The 16,286-nt window shown below is 43.6% G+C and overlaps 1 long non-coding RNA gene across 1 annotated transcript; it reads right to left on the bottom strand.

Moving 5' to 3' along the window:
- Positions 1-279: 279 nt before the first annotated feature.
- LOC124698960 lies at positions 280-2,943 on the bottom strand. Its single transcript, XR_007001189.1, has 6 exons — positions 2,752-2,943; positions 2,187-2,630; positions 1,248-1,353; positions 1,076-1,157; positions 894-975; positions 280-779 (listed from the first exon to the last, which is right to left on the bottom strand). It is a non-coding gene; the product is annotated as an uncharacterized LOC124698960 (long non-coding RNA).
- Between the last annotated feature and the right edge of the window lie 13,343 nt (positions 2,944-16,286).

Raw genomic sequence — 16,286 nt, forward strand, 5'->3', positions numbered from 1 at the left:
TAATATTTGGCCTTAAGAGTGCACAGGACTAAGGACGGAAAGTGCTTTAAATCATAAGTCGAATATTTGGCATTTATAAAGCCTCAGGAGGCCTATAGCTCAGTAAGCCTCGTGATGAGGCGCTAAAAGCATATATAATAGCCGTTGTATAATAGTTTTTTATTTAAAAAAGGCATGTACAATAGCCGTTGTATAATAGTTTTTGGTTGTGAGCAAAAAAAAAAATCTACAACACGACCTACACTGTTTGGTGATGGCACATAGCCCGATAGTTATCTGGCCTCAACTGAAAAATTAAGTTAACTTCTCTATCTGAGAGCTATCTCTGATACCAACAAAACAGAAACAACAAGGTTAGTACAGAAATGAGCATCTTGGGACGTGTACAGTGAAGAGTTAATTGACTGACGGAATAAAAATATTATGTCAGTATTGTATGAACCCCTAGGATGCTGACATGGAACCAAAGAATTGTACAGAAACTAATAGTAATACGAAGTGCATTGCCTTGTAATAAACAACATTTCAGTAAAATAAGATCACAAGGTCAAATAAAACTTGTTGGCAAATCCAAGTCTGGCCAGAAAATTTTACAAAGCTTCCGCTTACACATCAACAGTACAGAATTTTCAAAGAGAGACAAATCGGCGTAAAAATGGATATAGTGACTACCTCTGTATCATTCCCTTATTACACATCAATATTGTAATCTAATCATGTTGTTGATGTGATGAGAGCTTTCTTCCTTTTTAGCATTTGTGTCCTCTAGGCTACTATAACTGTAAAGAAGGCAGATGCATGCAGATTAACACCGAAGAATCCTAAAGAAAAATATGGCCTGGTGCAGCAAATAAAATGTGGCAAACCAGAACCAGGTACATATGCATGCTCACTTGTTATCAAGCAAGAATCCCATGGCTGGACGAAGCTCACGGTTGGCCCGTCGAAATACTACCCTGGAGATGTCGTCTTGACCTGAAAAAAGGAACTATGAAACCTGAACCTTGTTACCAAATTTTCACCAAAATGCAAGCAAAAATCCAGAGTAGAGCATCAGGAGATGAATGCCACCGACCTTGAACTCGACATGGTGCTAGCTGTTGTTCACCACCTTGAGATTGGAATAGCACGGCTTACCCAGCTCAACTAAGCATAAGCTTTCGACACACAGGAAAACGATGCAAGTTCAGTTAACCACTTTGTTTGCAGAAGTTTAAGGGGAATCTTAGGAACTCGTTGTAACATACACAGGATGGTGAGGTCGTCCAGGTAAACAGAGATCAGCGTCCCACCTCCCCCAATTGAAATGCTTGTTACCACATGCGGAGAAGAAGCCACCATATGCATCAATTGCTGCATTGGAAGAAACAGAGAGGAGTCAAACAGCACATCATTAGTCACCATAAATAGTAGTAGAATTTGACAAGTACATTTTGCTTTAGTGAAAGATGATATTTATTTGCCATCCGAACTTTAATAGCTCTATGGAGTATCTACATCATTATTTACCAATTATGTATCCATCGCTGCAATTATGCAACTAAATTCGTAGCACAAACACATGTAAGTATGCCACCGGGGTGACAGCCTGATGCATCAAACCAATATTTCTGCGTGGCATATACATATCATGCAAAGCATCAGCAAAATCTGTAATCAAGCATATAGTGATGATAATTCTAATAAGAGCTCGTTTGGTAACCATCAAATGAAATGAATTCATTAGGTCATTTCATTTTGAAGAACTGAAATTCCAATTCTGAAACTCATGTTTAGCAACCATGCATATGGAATTGTGAAATTATTTTCTGAACTTGTTTTGCTGCCATTTTTGTATGAATCCATTATCGATCAATTTTGGCTTACAACTGACATTGTTGGTTAAATGAAAATATATCTACCATTTTAATTTTTCACGAAAATATTTGAGTAGCTCACAGAACTCATCAGTCATCAAGACCCCTGTCACGAAAATACAGAGAATATTCAATGTGCCTCCCAGATGAAAATGTTGGTCCCTACACTCTGTCTGTTATCCTTTGCCTCCCAGTAATCATCTCCCCATCATCAAGTGTTAAACTTCTTATTGCTTGAGAATTTCAATCTCAAATAATACAACCAATATAGTACGCTTTTCTGAGTCGAATCTTCAGAGATTCAAATTGGACAGAGAATGAGTTAATTACCTCGAGGTAGATGTTCAGTGCCTTTTACACACGTTGCAGCAGCCCCTCGCCGAGTCGGGTAGGCTCTTGGTGATGGCGAGGAACCTAGAAACACCTAGCCCATTGTCCGGCGAGTTCTCCGCGAGGTACTTGCCCACCAACCTTCCCACCTTCCTCATCTTCTCTGACGATGCGACCCACAACACCCAGAAGAGGCCTTGGCAGGAAACAACGCCGCGCCGTGCACGACCGTATTGGCCAGGCCTGCGAGGCATCTCAGGTCGTCAGCCTTGTGGCTGTGGAGGTAGTGCAGCAGGAACCACGTCGGCGTCAGGTTCTTGTTCTCGGCACCGTAGCTGCTGATCGCCCGCATCGCCTTCTCGACGGTGCGCAGGGACATGGACGCAATGTCGTTGATTCACCCGCTCCATGGACAGATGGTCACCGCTCGAACTCGTCATCCATCTGCAACTCAAGGAGTTGATTAACTAATCCCCACATGGAAGTTGTCAAAAAAATCCCCTCACGGAAGTTGTCAAAAGAAATCCCCACACGAAATCCTAATAGGGCAACAAAATCAACATACTTGTTGGCGATGGAGATTGCGAATATTTGCGGCGATGGTGAGGCAGCTCATGGCAAGCAGCCATGGTGCTCAAGGTTTGTGCTCGAAATGCGCTGAACCATGGATCCGCCGACGCCCATCACCGTAAAAAGCTTGCCCTCCAGCGGGACCTATAGGGCGGCGCTGGGAGGTCTAGCCACCCATGACCGCGAACAGCTCGTCCTCTGACGGAGTCCGGCGGTGCTAGGAGGTCCGTCCGGCGCGTCGGCCGTGGAGGAGCCACGCAGAGCTGAAGGTCGGCAGATAAGGAGTAGTGCCAGCCCTTCCATCGGTTGCTGTCAAGAGAAAAAAAATCGGATCGACGCCACCAGATCAAACCAAGGAAACAATCAAGAAAAGAACCAGGAGCCGCAACACCAGATCAGAATCCGACCCTTACCATGGATGTCGGCCACGGAGGAGCTCGGCTAGGGAATCTTGCAGCCGGGGAGAGCTCGGGCGGCGAAAATCGTGTAGGACACTGCGCTCCACATCGCTATCCGACTCCTTGACCACATGGTGCCGAATCTCCATTAGCCGCCGATCTTGAGCGTATCCACTTAAATACGCCGCCTCCTCTCCGAGCACGACCTCTCCACTTCTCCTTTAGTGCACCGACGTCGGCCGGAGTAGCTCATGGGGACAGCCAACCAAGAACACGAAAAGCGGGATAGGAAGAGATCGGAAGAGACCCGGTGGAGGTGGGTGAAAAATAAGGATTAATGGAGAAAGAGAAGAAGAAACAAGAAGAAAATACACAAGATTGTGCACGCGTCGGGCATGAAGACAGGGCACATGGTTGCAGAGATTGTATCACCGCTTTGACCATCGGCAGAAAACTGGGCCATGCCTTTCCTAGCATCTATCAGCTACGGTCACACAAAAATAGCACCAGCTAGGAATCACAGACCACGGAGCAAATGGTACACAGCACCAACAACGTACTCAAGAAATTAGCAGTGAAAATCAAACCACAAAAGCACCTACGTGTCAAGCCAGTATTAATCCGAAATGTAATCCAAAATTAGGAGAAAAATCGAAGTAGTTAAGCTTTAATATAGTAGTTATGACACCACTATCATATACGGTCTGTTAACTATTTATCTGTTTCTTCTATTTTATAGTGCAAGAAATCACCGAAATGACTATAAGTACCATATGATTGTTTTCTGATATGTTGCCCTCTGGTGTTAGGAAAAGCAAACAATATTAATTGCAAAGATGCTCAATACTCTTGACGATATAGTAATGCAAATTTTAGAATTGATAGTGTCATACTTTTTACTTCGTGGCATTTTTTACTTCAATGTTTGTGTCAAATAAATATACGAGATGGGTTACCCCGTTGGTTAGTACATACTTATCCAGAGGATTCTAGGAAGGCTTTGTTTCGTAGCCTCAAATATACAATACAATGATTCTCCACTTATGTTTCTTTTTTCATTCATTTTTCCTATTCATGGGCTTCTCATTAGAGGATATTTAATTTTCAGAATATGTGCCGCAGCAACGCGCGGGGCATCATCTAGTTTTATTTATGTTCGCTTGCAGCCTCATTACCTTTTATCTAAAGAAATGCGGTCCAAATTTAAGAAACTAATACTCCCTCCGGCTATAAATAGATGTTTCAGGTTTATCTAAATCTGGATGTATGTAGATATTAAATAGCATCTAGATAGATCCATATTTAGATAAAACTCAGACGTGTATTTATGTATAGTAGTATTTAACATTCTGATTGCATTTTCTGGTGCAAGATATTCTGACTATAGTTGTCCCCCCCCCCCTCGTCTTCTCTCTCCAGTCCCTTTTCTTGAGAGTCACCAGGCTTCCCCCCGACTCCTCTCCCTCTCCCCTCCGGCGGCCTAGCCGGCCGGAGGCGGCGGGAGAGAGGAGACCGACCCCATGTACAGAGTAGTCTAGGTTCTGGTATGGTAGGTTGTATGGCGTTATGCCGGTTTGGCGTCCTGCCGTGTATCCGGAGGTTCTGGTGGCCGGAGCTTTCGAGCTGCTCCTGCTTGCCGGGTGGAGGTCTCCCTGCCCGTGTTGCTCTGCTGGTTGGAGCCGAAGATGGATGGGGCGATTTCTTCTGCACCTCCCCCCAATAAGCTCGCCGGAGCTCTCCTTAGAGCCGTTCTTCCTAGATCCAACGGCCATGGTGGTGGGTGATACGTCTCCAACGTATCCATAATTTCTGTTGTTCCATGCTTGTTTTATGACAATACTTACATATTTTGCTTGCACTTTATGATGATTTCATGCATTTTCCGGAACTAACCTATTAACAAGATGCCACAGTGCCAGTTCTCGTTTTCTCGCTGTTTTTGGTTCCGGAAAGGCTGTTCGGGCAATATTCTCGGAATTCGACGAAACGAAGACCAAACCTCCTATTTTTCCCGGAAGCATCCAGAACACCGAAGAAGAGTCGGAGAGGGGCCGGAGGGCCACCACACCATAGGGCGGCGCGGCCTGGCCCGGGCCCGCGCCGGCCGTGGTGTGGCGCCCCGTGTGCCCCCTCGCGCCGCCTCTTCGCCTATAAAATCCCTTTCGACCTAAAAACACCGTAACTCTTGACGAAACTCCAGAAAGACTCCAGGGGCGCCGCCGCCATCGCGAAACTCCAATTCGGGGGACAGAAGTCGCACCCTGCCGGGGCGGGGAAGTGCCCCCGGAAGCCATCTCCATCAACGCCATCGCCTCCATCATGCTCCGTGAGTAGTTCCCCCATGGACTACGGGTTCTAGCTGTAGCTAGTTGGTATTCTCTCCCCCATGTACTTCAATACAATGATCTCATGAGCTGCCTTACATGATTGAGATTCATCTGATGTAATCGGTGTTGTGTTTGTCGGGATCCGATGGATTGTTACGTTATGATTGTCTATCTACAAAGTTTATGAAGTTATTGTTGCTGCAATCTTGTTATGCTTAATGCTTGTCACTAGGGCCCGAGTGGCATGATCTTAGATTTGAGCTCTACACTTATTGCTTAGATTGTATCTACAAGTTGTATGCACATGTCACTGTCCGGAACCAAAGGCCCCGAAGTGACAGAAATCGGGACAACCGGAGGGGGTGGTAGTGATGTGAGGATCACATGTTTTCACGGAGTGTTAATGCTTTGCTCCGGTACTCTATTAAAAGGAGTAACTTAATATCCAGTAGTTTCCCTTGAGGCCCGGCTGCCACCGGCTGGTAGGACAAAAGATGTTGTGCAAGTTTCTCATTGCGAGCACGTACGACTATTATTGGAAAACATGCCTACATGATTAATGATCTTGATATTCTGTCTTAATGCTATTTCAATCCTATCAATTGCCCGATCGTAATTTGTTCACCCAACACTTGTTATTGGAGAGTTACCACTAGTGTAGATAGCTGGGAACCCCGGTCCATCTTTCATCATCATATACTCGTTCTACATGTCAAGCTGTTTTCGGTGTCATTGCTCTCATATTACTATTACTGCTGCTGTGTTACTTGTTACTATTGCTCTCATATCACCGCTACTTTCACATCACCCTCGTTACTAGTGCTTTTCCAGGTGCAGCTGAATTGACAACTCGGTTGTTAAGGCTTATAAGTATTCTTTACCTCCCCTTGTGTCGAATCAATAAATTGGGTTTTACTTCCCTCGAAGACTGTTGCGATCCCCTATACTTGTGGGTCAGCAAGACTATTTTCTGGCGCCGTTGCCGGGGAGGCATAGCTCTACTCATAAGTTCACCTGGGGAGTACACTCCACCTCTCTCTCTATTTTATTTTATTTTGTTTTGCTTAATTTACTTTTGTCTAGTTTATTTGTGCTTAGTTTATTTCTGTCTAGTATTAGTTTGCTTAGTTTACTTTTGTCTAGTTTATTTCAGTTTTGTTTTACTTTCCTCATATACCCAAAAATCCATAAAAATTTGAAAAACCAAAAAATTAAAAGCTGTTGTTATGGGAGAACCAACAACCTACTTGGAGCTTATAGAATGTTATAATTGTTATAGAGAATCAAGAACTGGTAAAATAATGAGTGCTATGATAGAAAAATTGAATACAATTGCTGAAATCTTGCTTGAATGCCATAATATAAACTGTTGCTCTCAACAGGATACTAAACATCTTAAATTTCAATGTGGCTTTAGTGAGGAATTTTTAATTAAGAACTATAATCGGAATTGCTATATTCATTATGGGTTCGAAGAGGTAGAACAATTTGTCTTGTTTATGGGAGCCTCCGAGATAGAATCCTTCATGGTTGAGAATTATGAAACTTGTGTTGTTTGTAAGGGCCTTAAAGATTATGTCTCTACTATCCTTAATTCTTGCATAGAATGCTACGGTAGGAATCCTTATATCCTTGATTATAAAGAGAGACACATTAATGCACAAGAATGCACTCACAATTTGCGAGGAACCGATGGAAGAAGAAATTGATGAACCTGAAAGCTCATTGGATGAAAAAGAGGAGGAAATTGATGAACCTGAACGCTCATTGGATGAAAAAGAAGAGGAGAGTGATGAACAAAAGGAGGAAGAATGGATTAGCTACCCATGCCAATCTTCTAATGAGAGTAACTCTTTATCTCTTACACTATTTGATTGTCCTCCATGCTTACCGGAAGAGGTTGAATGTTATGTTCCTGTGGATTCTCTTGAAATAGTACCTATGAGTAATACTTGTGAGAATGATTATGCTACTGTTATATATGATAATCCATGCTACTTTGATAAATCTTATGATAATGCTTTGTTTGTGCTCGATGTCGAAATGCATGGTACTAAAGAATTTTGTTTGGCAAATGTTTATGATAAAGCTCTAGATGATGGTCCTATGTTATTTGATAATATTAATTGTACTACTAATGAAAATGGGATTGGAGATTTCTTGACTTATTCTATGAGTCCCATATCTATTGAGATTGATCACCTACCTTGTTATATTATTAATAAAAGTAAGTTTGAAAGTTTTAATTCCACTATTCTTGAACTTGATAAAAATTATGTGTTTGGAAATCATGAAAAGTATGCTGCATGTGATAGCTATATTGTTGAGTTTGTTCATGAAGCTACTGAAAATTATTATGAGAGAGGAAAATATGGTTGTAGAAATTTGCATGGTACTAAAACACCTCTCTATGTGCTTAAAATTTTGAAGTTATTCTTGTTTTATCTTCTTATGCTTGTCACCTTGTTCTTCATGAATATATTTGTGTACAAGATTCCTATGCATAGGAAGCATGTTAGGATTAAACTTGTTTTAGATTTGCCTCTTGATGCTCTCTTTTGCTTCGAATGCTATTTCTTGCGAGTGCATCATCGAAACTGCTGAGCCCATCTTAATGGCTATAAAGAAAGCAACTTCTTGGGAGATAACCCATGTGTTATTTTGCTACAGTACTTTGTTTTATATTTGTGTCTTGGAAGTTGTTTACTACTGTAGCAACCTCTCCTTATCTTAGTTTTGTGTTTTGTTGTGCCAAGTGAAGCCTCTAATCGAAGGTTGATACTAGATTTGGATTATTGCGCAGAAACAGATTTCTTTCTTTGTCACGAATCTGGGTCTAATTCTCTGTAGGTAACTCAGAAAATTATGCCAATTTACGTGAGTGATCCTCAGATATGTACGCAACTTTCTTTAGTTTTGAGTTTTCTGATTTGAGCAACGGAAGTATTTTATTAAAATTCGTCTTTACTGGCTGTTCTGTTTTGGCAGATTCTGTCTCCGTTTTTTGCATTGTCTCTTGTGGACTTTAAGCGAGGTTTTCTAGACGTAGAGAGCTGTAGCTAATGTTTTATTGAGTTCTTGCAATGTGCCACTACAGGACCAAGATGGATTCAAATTTTTTGAGTACTAACCCCTCTAATGAAGTTTATGAGAAGTTTGGTGTGAAAGAAGTTTTCAAGGGTCAAGAGAGGAGGATGATATATGATCGAGAAGAGTGAAAAGTCTAAGCTTGGGGATGCCCCCGTGGTTCATCCCTGCATATTTCAAGAAGACTCAAGCGTCTAAGCTTGGGGAAGCCCAAGGCATCCCCTTCTTCATCAACTTATCAGGTTTCTTCTATTGAAACTATATTTTTATTCGGTCACATCTTATGTGCTTTACTTGGAGCGTCTGTATGTTTTATTTTTGTTTATGTTTGAATAAGATCGGATCCTAGCAATCCTTGTGTGGGAGAGATACACGCTCCGCTTTTTCATATGAACACTCGTGTTCTTCGTTTTACTTTTAATGTTCAATGATAAAAGTTGGAAGCTATTGCACTTATTTATATTTGGTTGGAAAAAGAAAATGCCCCATATGTCTTGGATAATTTGACACTTGGCAATTGTTTTGAGCTCTCAAATAGATCATTATTAAGTTTTTTCATGTAGTCTAAGCCTATTAGTGGAGAACTACTGTAGAGCTTGTTGAAATTGGTTTGCATAATTGGTCTCTCTTAAGGTCTAGATATTTTCTAGTAAAAGTGTTTGAGCAACAAGGAAGACGGTGTAGAGTATTATAATGCTTGCAATATGTTCTTATGTAAGTTTTGCTGTACCGGTTCATACTTGTGTTTGCTTCAAATAGCCTTGCTAGCCTAAGCCTTGTATCGAGAGGGAATACTTCTCATGCATCCAAAATACTTGAGCCAACCATTATGCCATTTGTGTCCACCATACCTACCTACTATGTGGTATTTCCTGCCATTCCAAAGTAAATTGCTTGAGTGCTACCTTTAAACAATTCAAAATTTATTACCTCCGATTTGTGTCAATGTTTTATAGCTCATGAGGAAGTATGTGGTGTTTATCTTTCAATCTTGTTGGGCAACTTTCACCAATGGACTAGTGGCTTCATCCGCTTATCCAATAATTTTGCAAAAAGAGCTGGCAATGGGATTCCCAGTCCCAAATTAATTAACAAAAATAGACACTCCTCCATGGTATGTGATTGTTGGACGGCACCCGAAGTATTCGGTTAGCCATGGCTTGTGTAAGCAAAGGTTGGGGGGAGTGTCATCATCATAATAAAACTAAAATAAAAGGGCACTCCTTCATGGTATGAGATTGTTGGCGGGCACCCGAGGATTCGGTTAGCCATGGTTTGTGAAAGAAAGGTTGGAAGGAGTGCCACCCAAAAATAAAAATAATTCATGGGAGCCGCTCTTGAAGGTTTGTCTAGCAAGGGGGTTAGAGTGCCCACTACCATTCGTTGACAACAACAAACACCTCTCAAAACTTTACTTTATGCTCTCTATATGTTTTCAAAACCAAAGCTCTAGCACAAATATAGCAATCGATGCTTTCCTCTTTGAAGGGCCATTCTTTTACTTTATGTTGAGTCGGTTTACCTACTTCCTTCCATCTTAGAAGCAAACACTTGTGTCAACTGTGCATTGATTCTTACATACTTGCATATTTGCATTCATCATATTACTTTGTGTTGACAATTACCCATGAGATATGCATGTTACAAGTTGAAAGCAATCGCTGAAACTTATATCTTCCTTTGTGTTGCTTCGATGCCGTTACTTTGAACTTATTGCTTTATGAGTTAACTCTTATGCAAGACTTTTGATACTAGTCTTGAAAGTACTCTTCATGAAAAGTTTTGCTATATGTTATCTATTTGTTAGCAACTATAGATCATTGCCTTGAGTCACTTCATTCATTTCATATGCTTTGTAATAGTATGATCAATGTTATGTAAGTAGCATGTCACTACGAAATTATTCTTTTTATCGTTTACCTGCTCGGGACGAGCGAGAACTAAGCTTGGGGATGCTTGATACGTCTCCAACGTATCCATAATTTATGTTGTTCCATGCTTGTTTTATGACAATACTTACATGTTTTGCTTGCACTTTATGATGATTTCATGCATTTTCCGGAACTAACCTATTAACAAGATGCCACAGTGCCAGTTCTCGTTTTCTCGCTGTTTTTGGTTCCAGTAAAGGCTCGTTCGGGCAATATTCTCGGAATTCGACGAAACGAAGACCAAACCTCCTATTTTTCCCGGAAGCATCCAGAACACCGAAGAAGAGTCGGAGAGGGGCCGGAGGGCCACCACACCATAGGGCGGCGCGGCCTGGCCCGGGCCCGCGCCGGCTCGTGGTGTGGCGCCCTGAGTGCCCCCCTGCGCCGCCTCTTCGCCTATAAAATCCCTTTCGACCTAAAAACACCGTAACTCTTGACGAAACTCCGGGGCGCCGCCGCCATCGCGAAACTCCAATTCGGGGACGAAGTCTCCGTCCCGGCACCTCGCCGGGCGGGGAAGTGCCCCGGAAGCCATCTCCATCAACGCCATCGCCTCCATCATGCTCCGTGAGTAGTTCCCCCATGGACTACGGGTTCTAGCCGTAGCTAGTTGGTATTCTCTCCCCCATGTACTTCAATACAATGATCTCATGAGCTGCCTTACATGATTGAGATTCATCCGATGTAATCGGTGTTGTGTTTGTCGGGATCCGATGGATTGTTACGTTATGATTGTCTATCTACAAAGTTTATGAAGTTATTGTTGCTTGCAATCTTGTTATGCTTAATGCTTGTCACTAGGGCCCGAGTGGCATGATCTTAGATTTGAGCTCTACACTTATTGCTTAGATTGTATCTACAAGTTGTATGCACATGTCACTGTCCGGAACCAAAGGCCCCGAAGTGACAGAAATCGGGACAACCGGAGGAGATGGTAGTGATGTGAGGATCACATGTTTTCACGGAGTGTTAATGGCTCCGGTACTCTATTAAAAGGAGTAACTTAATATCCAGTAGTTTCCCTTGAGGCCCGGCTGCCACCGGCTGGTAGGACAAAAGATGTTGTGCAAGTTTCTCATTGCGAGCACGTACGACTATTATTGGAAAACATGCCTACATGATTAATGATCTTGATATTCTTGTCTTAATGCTATTTCAATCCTATCAATTGCCCGATCGTAATTTGTTCACCCAACACTTGTTATTGGAGAGTTACCACTAGTGTAGATAGCTGGGAACCCCGGTCCATCTTTCATCATCATATACTCGTTCTACATGTCAACTCGTTTTCTGGTGCCATTGCTCTCATATTACTATTATTGCTCGTCGTGTTACTCGTTACTATTGCTCTCATATCATCTGCTACTTTCACATCACCCCTGTTACTAGTGCTTTTCCAGGTGCAGCTGAATTGACAACTCAGTTGTTAAGGCTTATAAGTATTCTTTACCTCCCCTTGTGTCGAATCAATAAATTGGGTTTTACTTCCCTCGAAGACTGTTGCGATCCCCTATACTTGTGGGTCATCAGTGGGCGGCGACGGGAGACAGCCAGATCTGGAGTTCCAAGGGTGTTCCTCGAAGCTTCTTCAGGCGAAGAGCATCAGCAACGACGAGGTTGCGCCGCTACTACGTCTGGCCAATTGGGCCTCTTCGCACCTTGGAGCTTGATGCTTCAATGGATCTTCTTCCTCCAGGCCAGAGAGCCACAACGGAGGATCTACTTCGACCTCAGCACGGCAACGCACGCCGACCTCACCCCAAGTGGTTTCGTCTCCGGTGACGTTCTCGGCGGCCGGGGCATCGAGGTTCAGATGACGCGTCGGTGGAGAAGGACCCGATCGCTTTTTCGGTTTTCCTCTAGGGTCCTTTTTTCAATTTGCGAGGGCCATGCTGTAACTTTTTTCACTTTTAGGGTTCTCTGTGTAAGTTGTACCCACCGCTATAAATGAAGTTTCTGGTCCGTCTGGACCCAACCCCTGTTCAAAAAAAAAAATTGCATTGCATGCATGACTTCTGTATTTGAAATCTCAAAGTTTCTGATTGGAGAATCGTCTCAAGAAGATGAGGAAGCAATCCTAGACTAGTATCACGCTGCACTAGGGCTGTGATTGCCGTGTTGAGAATAGAATCTACACCCTAGAACAACTATATTTTAACACGCTTGATATACAATCAATGATGTTTTTCTTGCTCCTCTCAACCGGTGATATTTTTCAATTTCTTATCATTCAATTTCCATAGATGTTTAACATGGTTTTTTATACAACTTTTATCAGCACAAATCGTAATGACTACATCTTCAAGGCTATCCAACCCAACCTCTTCCGCTGCGGGAAAAATTCAAGCAAAAAAATGACGCTGCTCCTTTATAAACCAACCAGAAAGTCCTATGGTGGCCTGGAAGATTGGATATCTTCCTTTGTATAGCTTTGTAAAGTACGGCTGCTGTAGTATAGTTTATTTTTCTCTTCTGCTCTCCAGCTCCTGTTGTGTATTCCCTCCATCTCGATTTAACAGGCGTGCATCTAGTTTAAGATAAAATTTAAACATTAATTAATTAATAAAATATAAATTATACGTCTACGAAATCTATACTATTAGATTTGTATTCAAAAAAGTTTCGATTAATAGAACTTTTTTAACATATATCATACTGTTGCGGTCAGAAACCCACCGGCGAGCAGCGACGGGCAACACAGTAGAGCCGGGAGGCTCCCAGAACTGCGGCTGGCCCTGGTCCCTCAAGCGACGGCCCGCAAAGACTCGGCACGCACGTCCGATGCTGGTGCAAGGACGTGTCACCTGACCTATACCTGGTCAGGAAGCTGTTGGATTTGCCTCGCTTAGTTTCCTGCATGGCATACACGTAAACATTAAATACGAGCCTCGATCGGCTCTCATGTTGTCCTGTGAATCGGCTCAAGGAGCCGATCCACCCATGATCCGTACGAGGTGTACGATCAGATGGTGGTCCTGCTTGATCAATATAAAGCTAAAACGACCTACGACGATTTAGGATTTTCACCACATAATCGGAACATCCTACGCGTGATTGAGCCTGGCGGCCACGCACGGTGATCATAAACCGACCCTAGACAAGGTCTAAAAACCAACATGAAGTTGATCCCCGGAACATCCTGTCTAGGGCTAGCAAACTACACCCTACGTGCCACTGGATCCTTCAACCCGTTTGTAAGGCCTAACTATGCAGATATTAAACTAATCCTTGAAGAACAAGGAGCAATCATAACGGATCAGATCTACTAAATAATGATCAAGCGGGGTGCCTCCCTTACACCTAAGATAGGTGTAAGGGCGGCTAGACGTCTAAGGGTTGCACGGACGAAAGCATATGATACGATGAAGCAATGCTAACCCTAACACGTCTACGATAACTACGTTGCTCGCCATCAACAAGGCTTCAGCACGAGCAACGCATGGATAGCGAATAAACGAGTACTGCCTAGATCGCAAGATGCGATCTAGGCAGCATGATGCTCCCGGAAGAAACCCTCGAGACAAGGGAGTTGGCGATGCGCCTAGATTGGTTTGTGGTGAACGTGATTGTTGTTTATTTCATAAACCCTAGATACATATTTATAGTCCGTAGACTTTCTAACGTGGGAATGATCCCAACCGTGCACGAGCCAAATTCTATCTAACTGACACGTATCCTACTATATTTACAGATACACGGGCAAACTAGCCCAAACTTTGCATATAAGGCCGATTCATGTATTCCTTCCATGTATATTCCTCAAGCCCATCTTTAATCGCGGCCCACCTCTGATCCGGTCAAATTCTGGTGATAACACATGCCCCCCTGGTTTTGGAAATGATAATTCCAAAATCACTCTGCTTTTCCTTCATCGGGTCATGTCGTGGTGTCTTGTCTCCTCGATTTCATCACCAATCTAAAAAACCCCTCTTATTAATGAAGGAGTGCTTTCATTTAATTTTGCTGATAGTCAAAGTCAAACACTCCCCGAAAGAGCCGATGGCATCACATCAGTCTCCACGATAAAACAAGAGTAAGGCCAACCTAATTGCTCCTCCAAACGGTAACCTGCGACCTCCGTCTGAGAAAGCAAACTCAGATCCCCAAATCGCCGCCCAAGCAGCTCCACGAATCTCAGATCTCAACCGCGCCGTCCCAATTCCTCAGCGCATCAAATGGCGGAATCATCCAACGCCAACGCCATGGTCTCTGGTCTGCAGGTAATCCTCAACCGCCTCTTCGCCATTCGAATCAATGTTAGGATTAAACAGCAAACACCTGAATTAATGCCTTATTCCGTTATCAATTTTAGGTTTCACACATCCTGCTGCCGCACCCTTCTCTCCCAAACTCTATGTGTCTTGGCCCCCGTTCTTCCGAGAGTCCCACTCACCTAATCTCATGCGAGGCCAATAGAATCCCCTTCGTGAACCAGAATTTAGATCCGACTTCCGGGCCGACCGCTCGCGAGCCCGGCCTAATCCTCCCGAAGGTTGGGTGGCATGGTACGAGTAGAGTGTCTAAAACACACTATGCTACCCGGGACACGATAGGGATAGCCGATGCCTTGTCATTATCATTGTCTCCTCTTGAAAAGAATGAGAACATCCTGAAAACCATCGGCTACTTTTGGTCTGATGCACTGAATTGCTTCATGTTCGGCCATGGCCCCATGACGCCAACTCTGCTGGACGTGGCCATGATCACAGGCCTGGACATTGCATCCCCAAGCCCCTCTGCCTTTAAATTGCCAAAGGTCCCTTTCACCCTTTCCTCTAAAACGAGTGTACAAGCTGGGGCGCCTACCTCAGGCGTTATATGAAAACCAAAGGCCATGTGACAGAAAGAGAGCACACAGCCTTCTTGAACTTCTGGCTGGAGCACTTCATATTTTGTGGTCCTTCACTCGCCCCAACCAAGAATTACCTTTCCCTGGCCTATGAGCTCGCCAAAGGTACTCAACTTGGCCTCGGAAAACTGCTCCTTGGAGAGGTCTATCGATCTCTTCAACTGATGTCCGTCAAATTGTTCTCCCAAAAGACAGTTAAAACAGGAGGCCCCTGGTGGTTTATTCAGTTATGGGCTCAGCTCTACTTTCAAAACCAGATTCCAAACTTCCCACCTTTGGCCACCTGCACCTTCCCAGATGCAAATGGGAAGGATATCCGATGCACTAGCTATGGTCAAGCTCTGTATAGTCTCCCAGGCAGCAGGTTGATCCCCAAGGAAGCAACAGAGTGGTTCAAGATTTTCTTCCAAGGCCTGGACAACCCCTGTTCTTTCCCTATACTCGAATCGGAAAACTTTGATAATCCGAGTCTCCTTCCGATTAGACAGACCTTGCCGATGACGCTAGCACCCGGCACTTGTACTCTATCATGATCTGTCCTTGCTTTCTCCCGGTTGGTATGAGTACCTCAAACAGGATCATCAAGCCTCGGTTATGAGTCTTACCAACCGGTGGTAGTAGCCCTAGCAGCTTGGTCTCGGGCAAGTGCCCCCACACTTCTTTCTCCACCACCCGACGGCAAGCGAGCTGAACCGCCCGACATTCTTACCGGCCAAAGGTGCTATACCTTCTTTGACGCCGGCCATTCCAATTCCTCATAACCTCTCGTTTCACCACCACTACCGATGGTTTCGAGACTTGGTGGTCCATGTGGAAGACCCACGCCTTCGGAAGAGCTCTAGGACCATTGCTTGAAGCAACTTGATGCCGACTATGATGTTCCCGCACACCAGGTACCATTCCACATAAATTACTCGCAATGGCTCATGATGATTGTC

The sequence above is a fragment of the Lolium rigidum genome, chromosome 3, assembly GCF_022539505.1.
Source record: "Lolium rigidum isolate FL_2022 chromosome 3, APGP_CSIRO_Lrig_0.1, whole genome shotgun sequence".
Lineage (NCBI taxonomy): Eukaryota > Viridiplantae > Streptophyta > Magnoliopsida > Poales > Poaceae > Lolium > Lolium rigidum.